Here is a 16,294-nt window from a genome sequence, read left to right on the forward strand (position 1 = left end):
TCCTTTGCCTATGTTTTAATGGGGTTGTTTGTTTTTCTCTTGTAAATTTGTTTACGTTCCTTATAGATGCTGGATATTAGGCCTTTGTCAGAGGCATGGTTTCTAAAATATTCTCCCCCATTCTGTAAGTTGTCTGTTTACTCTGTTGATAGTTTCTTTTGCTGTGCAGAAGCTCTTAAGTTTAATTAGATCCCATTTGTCAATTTTTGCTTTTGTTGCAATTGCTTTTGACATTTTTGTCATGAAATCTGTGTCCATTCCTGTGCCCAGGATGGTATTGCCTAGGTTGTTTTCCAGGATTTTATAGTTTTAGGTTTTATATTTAAGTCTTTAATCCATCTGGACTTGATTTTTGTATATGGTGTAAGGAAGGGGTCCAGCTTCAATTTCCTGCATATGGGTAGCGCCATTTATTGAATAGAGAATCTTTCCCCATTTCTTGTTTCTGTCAGCTTTGTCAAAGATCAGATGGTTATAGGTGTGCAGCCTTATTTCTGACTCTCTATTCTGTTCCATTGGTCTATGTGCCTGTTTTTGTACCAGTACCATGTTGTTTTGGTTACTGTAGCCCTGTAGTATAGTTTGAAATCGGGTAATGTGATGCCTCCAGCTTTTTTTTTTTCTTAGGATTGCCTTGGTTACTCAGGCTTTTGTTGTTGTTGTTGTTCCATATGAATTTTTAAATAGTTTTTTCTAGTTCTGTGAAGAATATTGTTGGTAATTTGATAGGAATAGCATTGAATCTGTAAATTGCTTTGGGCGATATGGCCATTTTAATGACATTGATTCCTCCTGTCCATGACCATGGAAAGTTTAGCCATTTGTTTGTGTTATCTCTGATTTCTTTCAGCAGTGTTTTGTAATTCTCCTTGTAGAGATTTTTCACCTCCCTGGTTAGCTGTATTCCTAGATATGTTATTCTTTTTGTGGCAATTGTGAATGGGATTGCCTTCCTGATTTGGCTCTCAGCTCGGTTTTTTTTTTTTTTTTTTTTTGCTGTATAGGAATGCTAGTGATTTTTGTATGTTGATTTTGTATCTTGAAACTTTGCTGAAGTTGTTTATCAGCTGAAGACCATGGGGATTTCTCGATATAGAATCCTGTTTTCTGCCAACAGGGATAGTTTTACTTCTTCTCTTCCTATTTGAATGCCCCTTATTTCTTTTTCTTGCCTGATTGCTCTGTCCAGGACTTTCAATACTGTATTGAATAAGAGTGGTGAGAGAGCACATTCTTGTCTTGTGCCAATTTTCAAGGGGAATGCTTCCAGCCTTTGTCCATTCAAGTATGATGTTGGCTATGGGTTTGTCATAGATGGCTATTATTATAATATTTTGAGGTGTGTTCCTTCAATACCCAACTTATTGAGAGTTTTTAACATGAAGGAATGTTGAATTTTATCAAAAGCCTTTTCTGCATCTATTGAGGTAATCGTGTGGTTTTTGTCTTTAGTTCTGTTTATGTGATGAATCACATTTATTGATTTGTATATGTTGAACCAACCTTGCATCCCTGGTGTTAATGGTGGCGGGTGTCCAGGTTCTTGGCATCTTGAACAAAGAATTGGACAAAATGCACAAATAAGGCAAAGAAGGGATGAAGAGATTTATTGAAAATGAAATTACACTCCACAATGTGGGAGCAGACCTGAGCATAGGGGCTTAAAGACCCTGTTACAGAGTTTTTATGAGTTTAAATGCCCTCTACTTGGGGAATGCCCTATGTAAATGAAGAGCATGAAGTGAAGTTACAAAGTCATTTACAGCATATACCCTATGGAGAGGATATTTCCTGTTATAACTGGAGTGTGAACCTGCCTTATGTTCCCTGCCTCCAGACCCTATCTATTTTCCTGCCTCATCTCCCCCGGAGAGATACGATCCCCATAAATCTTTATGGGAGGAAGAGGGACTAATGGTCTTTTTTCTGTAACTGCTTCATGCTGGCTTGGAGCGTAGTCCCTACCTATTGGGGATCATAGAACTCGCCCTGTTGTATCTAGTTGAGGCAGGGCAGCTTCTTGATGACCAGGGGTGGTGTCTTCACCTCATCTGAAGCTTGATGGTCTCTAGGTGAGAGGAAATGAATTAGGTTAAAATATTTAATGGGAACTTCAGGGGGTGGATACCTATGCTGTCAGAAATATTTGTTATAGAGATTTGCAGGAGAAAAAACAAAACCTGGTCTGTTCTAGAATCTATGTGTTTCCTTAGCACAAACCTTAGCACGAGTGACTCCATTTTGGTTTGGTTTGATTTGTTGGGGGGCCTAGTGCATGAACTTAATTCAAAACAATGGGCTTTCAGAATTTTGTTTAAAAACATTTTCCCTTTTTGGTCAGGTTCTCACTTAGGTGAGCATGTGATGAAAACTTAGGGCCTTAGCGCCACTCTCAGTTGACATCATTTTGGATTTCCAGTCTCAGCACGTCATTTGTAGGTTACAGTGTCCTCATGGTTGCACATTTCTTTTAGCTCTTGTCATTCCAGTTGCAGAGAGACCATACGACATTCTAGAAATGGCTGCATGCAAGCATTTAAAATCTTTTTTTTTTTTTTTTTTTTTTTTTTTTTGAGACGGAGTCTCGCTCTGCCACCCAGGCTGGAGTGCAGTGGCCGGATCTCAGCTCACTGCAAGCTCCGCCTCCCGGGTTCACGCCATTCTCCTGCCTCAGCCTCCCGAGTAGCTGGGACTACAGGCACCCGCCACCTCGCCCGGCTAGTTTTTTGTAGTTTTTAGTAGAGACGGGGTTTCACAGTGTCAGCCAGGATGGTCTCGATCTCCTGACCTCGTGATCCGCCCGTCTCGGCCTCCCAAAGTGCTGGGATTACAGGCTTGAGCCACCGCGCCCGGCCGCATTTAAAATCTTTGAGAGAATACAACACATGAGAGAGACTATTATTATGACTATTGTGAGGAAAATACCAAGAGTTTGGAGTATTCTCCTTACTCAAGGTTCCCATAAACCAAACCTCCTAAAATTAAATAGATCAAAGAATGAGCTAGATAAAGAGTTTACTCACTTGGCTAAGCAATTTTTTCATCAATCCTCTACCAATGAATTTCTATAATCTTCATTTGATGTATTTCTCCATAGGCCACAAGTGTCAGCAGCTGCACAGGTACTTTTCTGTTTAGCTAATTCCATTATTTAGCATAACTTTCACAAGAGAATCTAAAGTCTGTTGTGTAACTGTAGCCTTTACAGTAGAATTTGCTATAAAACCTATCATGAGGGATACATTTCTAATCATTGCTTCTTTTATTTTAAACCATGGAGAAAGGACCTAACAAATGATGCACTTTTAGAAGAGTGAAGGCTTTCTGGCAATGTTCTTTTTAACCCATGATGTGGGTTAAGAGGAGTGAACCGATGTTTTGTTTTTGACCGATTATGAGGCAACGCATGTACCATTAAAGTTTCTTACCTACAATGGGACTTTATCTATCAAAGTATAAGGTTATCCATGTATAAGGGTGGCTGCAAACTCCTTCACAAATAAAAGTATACCCCATAAGTGCACACAACAGATCCCCTTTCCACTTCTATTGTTCATAGAGGCATAAGCAAGAAAAAACATTGAAAGATAAGAGTTTCATGACAGTAGAAGTCTTAATCTGTGAACTTGGGAAAAGCTGTTCACATCAAAGATGCCATCTTCTTCTTGGGAGAAATTTCCCTGGTTAGCTTTACCTCAAGGGTTCCAGTGGGTGCACAGTTCCAAAAATGTGGAGGGACCCTTCTCAGTTGCGAGACCATGCACCCCAAACCTAAGGTCCTGAAGTTTTGTTGTAGTGTAAATGGCAAAGCGAGGCTTTCTCCGATGTTCTCAGAAGATCCAAACCATGAAAAGCTTTCTTTACCTAGTGAAAATACACTGTAGCATAATAATCTACTGTTATAACATCAGCCTCTTGCATGGGAAAGCTTTTCTTTCCCATGTTTTCTTGCATGGGAAAACATGCATTGAAAATAACAATGGAAAGAAATCCCTTTATACAATGTTTAAATGACCCTCCAGGTGACCAGATATATCTGAAGCTTTAATTGTTTTCCCAGGAATATGGGATCAAGTATTGGTTATAAACTATTTTAGTAATTTGTAAGTCACTACACCAATGTGTTCAGTTTGGATCATTATATCTTTTCCATGATGAGTCATGGAATGCAGAACTTTTCTAATAAAAGCTTTAAGAACTCAGGGTGGACAAGGTGGCCATCCTCGTTCTCCATGAGTCTCCACGCTTAATTAACATTAGACTTATATCCTCTTGGATACCAGTTGTTTTTCCAAATTAGGCGCATAGCACTGACAAGAAAATTTGGTTATTTTTGTGGTTTACAATAACTTAACATAATAACCATAATTATAATTTATAGCATATACTTAGACATTAGAATTTTAGAAATCCCATACAATTTAGGAATATATATTAGTATTATTCACAAAAATATAGCCTAAAGAAGACTGAACATCATTTTGGCAATCCCGTGTATCTAAACATGTCAAATAATCCTGTTTACCTCTTTTCTGGATGTTTTCAGGGGCCCTATGATTCATCCAGAAAGCCAGGCATTAGGAAAGACAATTTTGAAACTGAAGTTTGATTTTGGAATTCCAGATTACCATAAATTATTTATTTTGCCAAAATGATGACTCAGAAATTTTAAAGAAGCAAAAACCTTTTATAACTTAAAAAAAAAAAACCCCACACATTCTACTGTTCTTACACACCTCTCATGTAAAACTGTTTCTAGTAGTCTTAATTGCATGTTATAATAGCGAATTATAATGTAAGACCCGGTAAGTTATGTTCTGATAAGGTTTGACTATTTCCAGCATAGCTAGGTGCATGGCTAACTTCATATGTCCCCAGGTCTTACCTAGCTGGAAAGCAAACAAGTTAAACAATTTTCAAAAGCCAAAGAAGCAGTTTATTATCTTAAAGCATTTAGCAAACCTAATATTCGAACATAATTCAGACCACATGTTTACATTTTGAAGACATTTATATTTTACCAAGAATCTTGAAAACCATCTTTATTTTTCAAAGATTGCTAAAGTCACATGAACTAAAAGACATTACACTTTCTACTTTTCTGGCAAAATATTTGATTTAAGCTCTTATTATTATTAAACCAATTAATTTAAAACTTCACAGAGGAGATTAACCAGTTTGCACAGAGAGAAAGAGGCCAGAGACTGACAGGTAAGAAATTCTTACCCTTTTGCTGGCAGGCCAGGTTTCTGGGTTTTCTCTCCCTGAGGGACCCTAGTGAACCTGCTTGACTGCATGCAAACAAACACGTTGCTATGAATTAAGAATATTCATAGATAGTTTACAAATTTAGGAGAAACTAGGCAGAAAGAGAAATACGACTCAAATTCTATTTGAAAGCATATACTCAATAAGCGTAAAGTGTCAGGAAGCCTAAAATCCAAAAAGTTAGTTGAAGGATAAAAAGCTGGTGTGCTCCAATAATTCCTGCAGCCCGACAAAGGTGGCTTAGGAATTCCGGATAAATAGAACGGATGATAACTTGCTAGAAATGCAGTGGAAACAAAATAACTATTCACAGAACCAAATAAAAGGCTTCCACTAGCATGGTTTTGTGTATATGGATACGCAAGCAAAGCCAGAGGAAAATAAATAGCAAACAAATGAAAACTAGAAGCAAAAACAAATAAACAAAAATCAACCCTAAATTTTCCTACTCAATTTACCAAGGAGGCTACAGTTTTACCTAGGGCCCCCCCAGACCCCATATAATGAATATTTTATTCCTGAAACACAATTAAATATCCTTAAGTTCATCAATATCATTATACATTCCGAGCAATCAGGAAATCCACTTTAGGCACATGACCAGTCAGTACTCCAGCACCCTCTAAGAAAAACAGTAAACATAGTGTGAAGCAATGTAAGCATGTATGTGAAATTTGGCCTCACACTAAATCCAACTTCATGGTTAACTATATTAAAACAAATTGCCAAACTGCCAATGCTTTTTGACTTTAATCAAGACTAAGAGCTTTAACTATGAAAATGTTAATTAGCCAAATGTTTCCAATTCTTTATGAGGTTTTAAAGAATATTTTATTTAAACTTTTTCCACATCTTTCTCCCCTACTTAATGGTTCCTTACTACATTGTTTCATAAATAACCTTTTCAAATCTGTAATTTGAACTAACTTTTAGATAACTTCTGAATTAGACAAAACTTATTCCTTTTTTCACTAATAACAAAACCCTTTCTGGCACATTTTGTATACCGAATTACGTGTTAACTAGAATGTTATCCTTAGTAACCTAAAACTTTAGTGAAACCCTAAAAAGCAAGAAATTCTGAACTGTCAGAAATGGGCATTTATAGATAAGAACAATTCCACAATTTTAGAAACACATTTCCCCATATCACAAACCTTTCTTAATTGGAAATGATCCAGATATTAAATGAACATCAAAAATAACTTTAAGATTTTAATTTACACAAAAAGTTTACCTAAAACATGTATCTCATTCACTGTAGTTAATTTTTACTTTTAACAAGGGAGACATGCGACATCAAGCAACATATATAAAATGAACATTGGTTTGGTACAGAAAGGTGGGACAACTCGAGGCAAGGAGGGGGCTTGGGGGCTTTCAGATCACAGGTGGGAGACAAAGGGTTGCATTCTTTTGAGTTTCTGATTAGCCTTTCCAAAGGAAACAATCAGATACGCATTTATCTCAGTGAGACTTTGAATAGAAGGGGAGGCAGGCTCCCCACAAACAGCTCCCAGCTTGAATTAACACTGACATTTAAAAATATCTAACAAAGACTAACATAACATTCAGATAAAATGTATGCTGACAGTTCTGAAGGCCTTGCTATTTTTATTCCACCAATAACTTTAAAGCTAGCTTTTTTAGTAAAGTTATACTTAGGTCACGTGAACTTGAAAATTGACTTGAAAATGGACTTATTTGCTTAATTTATGAATGCTCTTTTACTTATAAGCTAATTTGGTAGACAAAACATATAACAATAAGTGTACACACGAACACATCTAGTCATGTATACACACACAAACAAAGATCCAATAGCTTGGAACCTTAGCCATGAGGTAGCAAGCTTGCCAGTTTTACTTTGCCCCAATAGATAATCCAAGGAAGGCTGTGAACCAAAATTTTGGGTAAAGCAGTCTCCATGGCAGTTTGATTTTCAAAAACTAAACCTCCCCAGACTCCAAGGAACACTGAGCCAAACAGTACCAAATGAGGGCATCACACGTTAACCATGCCCCCTGCTTAGAACAGCAGCACAAAGGCCTGGATACATGCAATGCCATCCCACTTTCCCATTAGACAGTGAACTTCAGATTCTAAACAATTTTGGGGCCAAGCAGCACTGCAACTGCGAGAAAAAATTATATGGAGGGCTTATTACTACACCTCAGAACCTCTGTGGAGAGCATCCTCTTTGGAGTTTGAGGTCTGGAGTATCCCCCAGAGCATCCTGCTGTGGGGTTCAATCTTAGAGTTCCAGACGTCTCTGGCCTTAGGTGGGCACTGGTGCCACTTCGCATGCATTCCCTCCAGAGCCTGCTATGTGCTTTCCTTTGGAACCTGGGTGTAATCCCCAACTTTTAGCATCTTTATAATTCAATAAGGCCACGCTTTCCCATGCTTCCTGTTCCATGAACTTTAATGATAGGAACTGGAGGCTGCGTGGGTTTCCTTTGTCTTTAGCCAGTTGAATAGTGGAAGGGAAGAATTTAGCATAAAAAAAGGTTTAAGTCATCTGAAACATGTGTGAATTTGCTCTGAGCTGCCCTGCACATAGGGATCAGGGACCACGGGTGGAAAAGATTTTTAAAAAAATCATTCGCCCTTTGGGGCAGGGCAATTATTCCCATTCATTCCTTGGTCTTCAGGCAATACTGGGCAGTGACCCCAGTCAATTTGCCCTCAATTTTCAAGGAGCTATTAGGAAACAGCCGCTGAAAAACTGAAAAAGAAAGAGAGGAAAAGGAAAAATGAAAAAGACCCAGATTCCTTAAGCTAACCAACTGGTGGCAGTTAGGCTTCTTCACATGGAAATCCCTTAGTTTCACCGACTATGACCAGAAACCTGCAGTTGCTACCATGTTTAGGTGCTACCCATCAAGGGTTCTGGGTTGGAAAGGAAAAGAGAGAGAGAAAGAGATTCCCCTGTATGGAGCAGAAAGGAAAAGGAGAAAGGAGAAGAAAAAAATCCTAAACTTTTGTAAGATACAACAAAACTTTCTGAGTTTCTCTTCAAAGGGTTTAGCCTGTTAACTTCCTTATCCTTTGTTCTGAAACTCAACTTTCTTGTTCTTCCTTGCCCCTAGTTACCATAAAGAGCCTACCCTCTTCCCGTCAGCTCTAATCAATAACTCATATCTGTTCCCTTGGTTAACTGTACCCATTGTTCCCCAGGAACTGCACATCTCACATGCTCCACTTCTGTACCTTATGTCCCCCTCCCCTTCTATATTTAGGAAAATATGTACAAGTAGTCAATTGGGTCAGCTCAGATTGTGCGGTCTGACCCCAGTCCATGGAGGAGTGACACAGAGATAGGGACTGCCTTAGGGATAAAAACCCCCTGGTCTCCTTTGTTCTATGTGCTCTTGTGATCTTGATCGACGCAAGTGGCACCCTCCTGCAGAAGTAAATTGCCTTGCTGAGAGAATTAAACTTTTGCCCGAGTGATGGTTTTACTTCGTCGCACTGAGCATTTATTCCTGGAGCATTTTATATCCAACAATTCTGGGGGCTCATCCGGGATCCCCATTCTCCTTCGGGAAGGGGTCTTCGGTCACCCTACCCAAGGGAGACGCGTCCCACTGCCCTGTTGCAGTGGCCTCAGGGACGGGAGATCAAGATCCACCCATTGTGACGAATAAACCCAGATTCTCAGCAACGCGGGGAAGAAAGGCTTGAAATACCGTGGCGACCAGGTAAACTCTGAGCACAGACCAATGTAGGAAACATCATAGGGTTGACAAAGTACTTCTTTGGTGGTCTCAGTGGGCGGGGGGTCGGGGCATTCTGGAGGTTGAAAGTGTGTGAATGGTAACAAGCACTACTGCTCTGCGGAGTGAGTGAGTCCAATGTGAGGTTCCGTGGTCATCTCATATGGCTTAGGGTGGCCCTTCGGGGGCCCCGTCAGGGGTTTATACTGACCCGCCATCACTGCTAAGAGGAACCTGAAACATTCCCGCGAGGGAAGCAGCCAGAGCCGACGAAGCGAAAGAAGGGTGCGGGGAACTTCCAGCAGGTGGAGCTAAAGGATAGGCGAATTGAACCTTAGCAACGCTTCCAGCGAAGAGTACGCAAAAGACCCCCAATATGAGGGGTTGAGCCACAAGGAACCCCCCAAATAGGCAAGAGACACCTAATATGAGGGGTTGAGCTACAGCAAGCTCCCGCTAGGCAAGAGATTCATAAAACGAGGGATTGAGCCTAGCCAGGACTCAGTATGGGAAATATTACAAGCAAAAAAGATAAAGTTAGCAACAAAGATATCACCCCGATAGTCCCCTAGGTCTCATGTTAAAACATTGGAAAGATAGTGAAAAGACTAAACATAGGAAAAAGCAACAAATGAGTCCATCTGGACTCAAGAACCAATCCTTGAACCTTTAGTTTTCTGGCCAGAATTTGGGTCGAATGAGGAATGGATTTGTGAGCTTCTAATAGAAAATGTTGCTAGTAGAAGATCTGCCTCCCGAAAGGAAATAGATTATGCCCTATGTTGGTGGCAAGGACTTGTGCCTTCTCCTCCTCCAAGGATTGAAAGGAGCAAGTCAAAAACTAATCTTTGGAGGAAAATTAGTTGCACACGCACCCCATTAAGATAGAACCATCTTGAATGAAAAAGACAGTGAAGGAACGGGCTCAGCGGATCCTAGCAAAAAGAACAGCAAGCAGGATCGCCTAGACCATCCCCCACGTAATACACCCAACCCTTACCCTCAGGCATCGCCCCATAAGTCTGTTCTTCCCCAGCCTAAGTCCCCCTCCCTGAAAGAACTCCAAACTCCTAATTCGCCAGGTGTCTTTTGCTGGGCTAGCAACATCAAGGATCCACCGCAACATGTAGTCGGTGTTGTCCCGCCCATAGTGCGCCCCTGCAGCAGGCAAAGCCCGTGCTCCTGCCCCTCAGCTGGTCCAGGGTCCTGGCACCGTATCGACGGCGGCTCTGCAGGACACACAGACTGGGCCGCAGCCTGTGCTCCAGGCAGACTGCCTTATAGGACATTTGCCTTACTTTTGCCGAGGCCGAGTAATACAGGGCTTCAGCAATGGCTCTAAGCAGCTAGGCATCCCCGCAGCTAAGTTTCCTGAGCAAGTAGTAGATAATCTTTCAGCTGATATATCCACTAGCATTTATTATGGTCAGGCCAGTGTTAAAAGTGAAAATATCCACCAGAAAAGAACTTAGATTCTTTAAGGTCACTTATATTAAAATGTACCACCAGAAAAGTATTAAAAGTGTATAAGTATGAGGCTATTCTATTAAAAAGGATGGTTTAATATTAACTATTGATAATTCACTTCACCTAACAAGTTTATTAATGAGAGATCCAAATCTAAAAAGAAAGCACACATGTTTAGATTTAACTGATTACCATACAAATGTCTGGCCAAACTTAAGAGAAATCCCTTTCAAAAGTGATTAAGGGAAAAAGGACTCAACGGTTGTTCAGTAATTCAAAGAGAAGTTCGTAGAGAAATAAAGTCACACACACACACACAAAATTTTGTCTAATAATTAGTCTCGCCAAATTTGTAAGCTGTTTGCACTTAGTCAAGCTTTAAGGTACTGCAGGACCTGGAAAGAACCATCTATGCTAATTCTAAATACGCCTTTATGGTGGCTCATACATTTAGAAAATTTCAGACTGACTTAATAGTAAAAGTCAAAGTCTTGTTTATGAGGAGTTAATCACCCAAGTGTTAAATAACCTTCAGTTACCAGAAAAGAAAAAAATTAGCTATTGTCCATGTCCCCAGGCACCAAAAAGCCTGTCTTTCAAGAGTCAAGAAAATAACCTAGCAAATCAGGTAAGCTGGACCAGCTGCCGTTTCTCCTGTAGGCACTAAAGGGAACTCAGAGAAATGTTATTCAAACCTCTTATGAAGGAAGTCCTATCCCACATACATTAGAGGACCCATTAAAGACCCCAAGCCATGTGTAGCACAAAGTTTATACGTATATAGGAATTTATACCCTTAGCCAAACAAGTCTAGAGACTTGGTTGCCATAAATCAAATGTCTTCTGTCTTCCTATTACTCTAGTAAGAATCCAAACTACCTCTCAAAGCAATCCACTGCCAACATTCGTACATACTTGGTTTATCTTCCACTTTCTCTTCCCCTAGAACTCACAATTTTCCAGTACAGGCACCACCCCTAGAGTTTTCAGTACCTCAACACGAGCCTGAGGAGCTGGCATAGTGCTTCTAACCCCTGAAACTGCAGTTCAAGCAGCAAGAAAAGATGGACCCATCATACCCAAGTCAAGAAAGCACTGCCATCCCGAAGTCGCGGAAACCCCCCCTCAAACTAAGGTTAAGAAAAGTTTAACACTCTTTTATGTATTCTATTACCCTTTCTTCTTTCCTCATTCTATTGCTGACCTTGTTAGCAATGTAACTAGGTCAGACACACCCCAAATCATTACCTTTGATGCATGCCTTGTCATGCCTTGCCAAAAGGACGAATACTGGCAAAGATATGTCTCTACTTTAGAAAAATACCTCTGCCCCTTCAAAGAAGTCACTGAGCCCGCGCCTTGCTCGTGGCAGGGGTACCAATGCACCCCAAGTTGGGAGATATGTTCTCAATGGGCAGATGTCATCCTAACTACCAGAGAACATGGCAGGACCTTCCCAGAAGGCTGTGCTGACCTAAAATCTTACCTTCGCCTTACCAAAGGAACCACACCCTCTAAGTGTCAACTTGACTATTGTAACCCAGTAACTATCTCTATTAATGTCCCTACCTCCACCAACCATGCGCCTCCTTTAGAATGCTTGTATTTCTTAGGAGCAGAGGCCAATGGATATGACCATATAGGCTTCTTTAAAATATGCTTTATTGATTCCCCTTCTTCTTCTCCATCTGAACCTACTACCCTACCTAACAACAATGCCAAAGTAAATATTGTAGAAGTAAAAGATTTAAGACAAACCCTAACAATTGAAACAGGATATCAAGATGTAAATGCCTGGTTGGAATGGATTCAATATTCCATCTGCATGTTAAACAAAAGCAATTGTTATGCTTGTGCGCGTGGCAGACCAGAGGCCCAGATTGTCCCCTTTCCACTAGGATGGTTCTTCAATCGACCAGGCATGGGCTGTATGGTAGCTGTTTTCCAGGATTCCACAGCCTGGGGCAACAAATCATGCCAAGCTGTCTCTCTGCTATATCCCAAAGTCCAACACCCTAAGGGTCAGCCCCCAAGGGCCATCCAGCTTCCGTCTTCCAACATCAATTTCACCTCGTATTTCTCACGGGGAGAATTTGGCGTTCCTTGGAGGCTTAACGGGATGCAGTGAGCTTAAGTCCTTCCAAGAGCTTACCCATCAGTCTGCCGTTAGTCATCCTCGAGCAGATGTATAGTGGTATTGTGGTGGACCTGTACTGGACACTCTACCAAGTAACTGGAGCAGCACTTGTGCTCTTGTCCAATTGGCTATCCCTTTCACCCTGGTATTTCATCAACCAGAAAAAGAAAAACCATAACACTGAAAAATAAGAGGAGCCCCTTATGGGTCTTTTTACTCTCAAGTTTACAGAGATGCCACTGGGGTCCCAGGGGGAGTGCCTGACAGGTTCAAGGCCCAAGACCAAATAGTTGCAGGATTTGAATCCATATTTCCATGGGTAACTATTAATAAAAATGTAGCTTGGATAAATTACATCTATTATAATCAGCAGCGGTTTATTAATTACACCAGGGATGCTATCAAAGGAATAGCTGACCAATTAGGGCCTACTAGTCAAATGGCTTGGGAAAACAGAATAGCTCTAGACATATTAGCCAAAAAAGGTGGAGTTTGTGTTATGATTAAAACCCAATGTTGTACCTTCATCCCAAGCAACACTGTCCCCGATGGGAGCATAACAAAGGCCTTGCAAGGACTTACCACTTTATGCAATGAATTAACTACAAATTCTGGAGTCGATGACCCCATTTCAGGATGGCTAGGAAAGTGATTCGGTAAATGGAAAGGAATTATGGTCTCAATTCTTATTTCCCTTGCAGTCATAATAGGCGTACGCGTTCTCGTTGGGTGTTGTGTTATACCATGCATCCGTGGGTTAATACAAAGGATTGTACAAACAGCACTTACTAAAGCCTCCCTTAGTTCTCCTCCACCTTATTCAAGTCAGCTCTTCCTTTTAGAAGATCAAATCAAATGGCAAAGCCAAGACATGTTAAAAAAGTTTGAAGAGAAGGAATCATAAGAAAATTAAAAGGGAGGAATTGTAAGATACAATAAATCTTTCTGAGTTTCTCTTCAAAGGGTTTAGCCTGTTAACTTCCTTATCCTTTGTTCTCAAACTCAACTTTCTTGTTCTTCCTTGCCCCCTAGTTACTGTAAACAGCCTCTTCCCATCAGTTCTAATCAATAATTCACATCTGTTCCCTTGGTTACCTGCACCCATTGTTCCCCCGAAACTGCACATCTCACATGCTCCGCCTCTGTACCTTATGTCCCCCTCCCCTTCTATATTTAGGAAAATATGTACAAGTAGCCAGTTGGGTCAGCTCAGATTGTGTGGTCCGACCGCAGCCCACGGAGGAGTGACACAGAGAGAGGGACTGCATTAAGGATAAAACCCCCCTGGTCTCCTTTGTTCTATGTGCTCTTGTGATCTTGATTGACGCAAACGGTACCTTTCTGCAGAAGTAAATTGCCTTGCTGAGAGAATTAAATTTTTGCCTGAGTGGTGGTTTTACTTTATGGCACTGAGTATTTATTCCTGGAGCATTTTATATTCAACAATTTGGGCTTACCTCTTCCTCCTGGCTGGCTTACCAAAATATATTAACAGTGGAGGGGGTCCAGGTTCTTGGTGTCTTAAAGAAAGAATTGGATAACATGCACACACAAAGCAAGGAAGGGATGAAGGGATTTATTGAAAATGAAAGTACACTCCACAGTGTCGGAGCGGGCCTGAGCATAGAGGCTCAAAGGCCCTGTTACAGAGTTTTTGTGAGTTTAAATACCCTCTACTTGGGGTATTGCCTATGTAAATGAAGAGGATGAAGTAAAGTTTCAAAGTTATTTGGCCTACACCCTATGGAGAGGGTATTTCCTGTCATAGTTGAAGTGTGAATCGGTCTTATGTTCCCTGCCTCCAGACTCTATTTTCCTGCCTCACTGGGATAAAGCCTACTTGACTGTGGTGAATAAGCTTTTTGATGTGCTGCTGGATTCAGTTTGCCTGTATTTTGTTGAGGATTTTTGCATCGATGTTCATCAAGGATATTGGCCTGAAGTTTTCTTTTATTGCTGTGTCTCTGCCAGGTTTAGGTATCAGGATGCTGCTGGCCTCATAGAATGAGTTATGGAAAGCCCCTCCTCTTCAATGTTTTGGAATAGTTTCAGTAGAAATGGTACCAGCTGTTTTCTGAACATCTGGTAGAATTTGGCTGTGAATCCATCTTTCATTTGGTAGGCTATTTATTACAAATTCAATTCAGAGCTCATTATCATTGTGGTATAATAATATATTTGGTGTTTGTCCCAGGTTCCTGACACAGAGCTCTTTTAAAAATTTCCTGAATTATAGGAATGTCTTTTGTTATTCATAACAAGCCGTTTCAATCACACCTGAGTTTATGCTAACGAGGTGACTTAAAATGGAGCCCCTAGGTAGCCACAGGATGTGGATGTACACCACAAAGACCAAGTAATTAGAGGGTTGGAGATTTCAGGCCTGCCAACAAACCTCCTGGAAGAGGGAATAAGAAGGGTTGTTACCAGAAAAACTGGTCCCCCATAATGGGGTCTATCCCTGTTTGGTACCGTGAAGCCAATACACAAAACCACAAGTGAGCATCAAAAAGCAGAGGCTTTCATAATTGACAAATGGGATCCAATTAAACTAAATAACTTTGGCACAGCAAAAGAAACTATCATCAGAGTAAACAGGCAACCTACAGAATGGGAGAAAATTTTTGCAATCTATCCATCTGACAAAGGGCTAATATCCGGAATCTACAAGGAACTTAAGCAAATTTACAAGAAAAAAACAACTCCATCAAAAAGTGGGCAAAGGATATGAACAGACACTTCTCAAAATAAGACATTTATGTGGCCAACAGACATATGAAAAAAATTTCATCAACACTGCTCATTAGAGAAATGCAAATCAAACCCACAATGAGATACCATCTCACGCCAATTAGAATGGTGATCATTAAAAAGTCAGGAAACAACAGATGTAGGCAAGGATGTGGAGAAATAGGAACGCTTTTACACTGTTGGTGGGAGTGTAAATTAGTTTAACCATTGTGGAAGACAGTGTGGCAGTTCCTCAAGGATCTAGAACCAGAAATACCATTTGACCCAGCAATCCCATTACTAGGTATATACCCAAAGGATTATAAATCAATCTACTATAAAGATACATGCACACATATGTTTATTGTGTGGAATAATAACTTGGAACCAACCCAAATGCCCACCAATGACAGACTGAATAAAGAAAATGTGGCACATATACACCATGAAATACTATGCAGCCATGAAAAAGGATGAGTTCATGTCCTTTGCAGAAACATGAGTGAAGCTGGAAACCATCATTCTCAGCAAACTAACACAGGAACAGAAAACCAAACGCTGCATGTTCTCACTCATTAGTGGGAGTTGAACAATGATAACACACGGCCACAGGGAGGGGAACATCACACACTGGGGCCTGTTGGGGGGTTGGGGGCTAGGAGAGGAACAGTATTAGGAGAAATACCTAATGTAGATGATGGGTTGATGGGTGCAGCAAACCACCCATCCTGGGCAACATAAATAAACATAATTTAAAAAAAATTAGCTAGGCAGGTTAGCATGCACCTGTAGTTGTAGCTACTCAGCAGGCTGAGGTGGGAGGATTTCTTGAGCCTAGGAGTTCAAGGTTAGACTGAGCTATGATTGCACCACTGCACTCCAGCCTAGATTATTAGATATGAGTTCTAAATTTCTCTTCAGAGAATCAATATTTCAGTATGTTTAATTCTTCCCTTCTACTTTTAAACTTAAC

The sequence above is a fragment of the Macaca fascicularis genome, chromosome X, assembly GCF_037993035.2.
Source record: "Macaca fascicularis isolate 582-1 chromosome X, T2T-MFA8v1.1".
Lineage (NCBI taxonomy): Eukaryota > Metazoa > Chordata > Mammalia > Primates > Cercopithecidae > Macaca > Macaca fascicularis.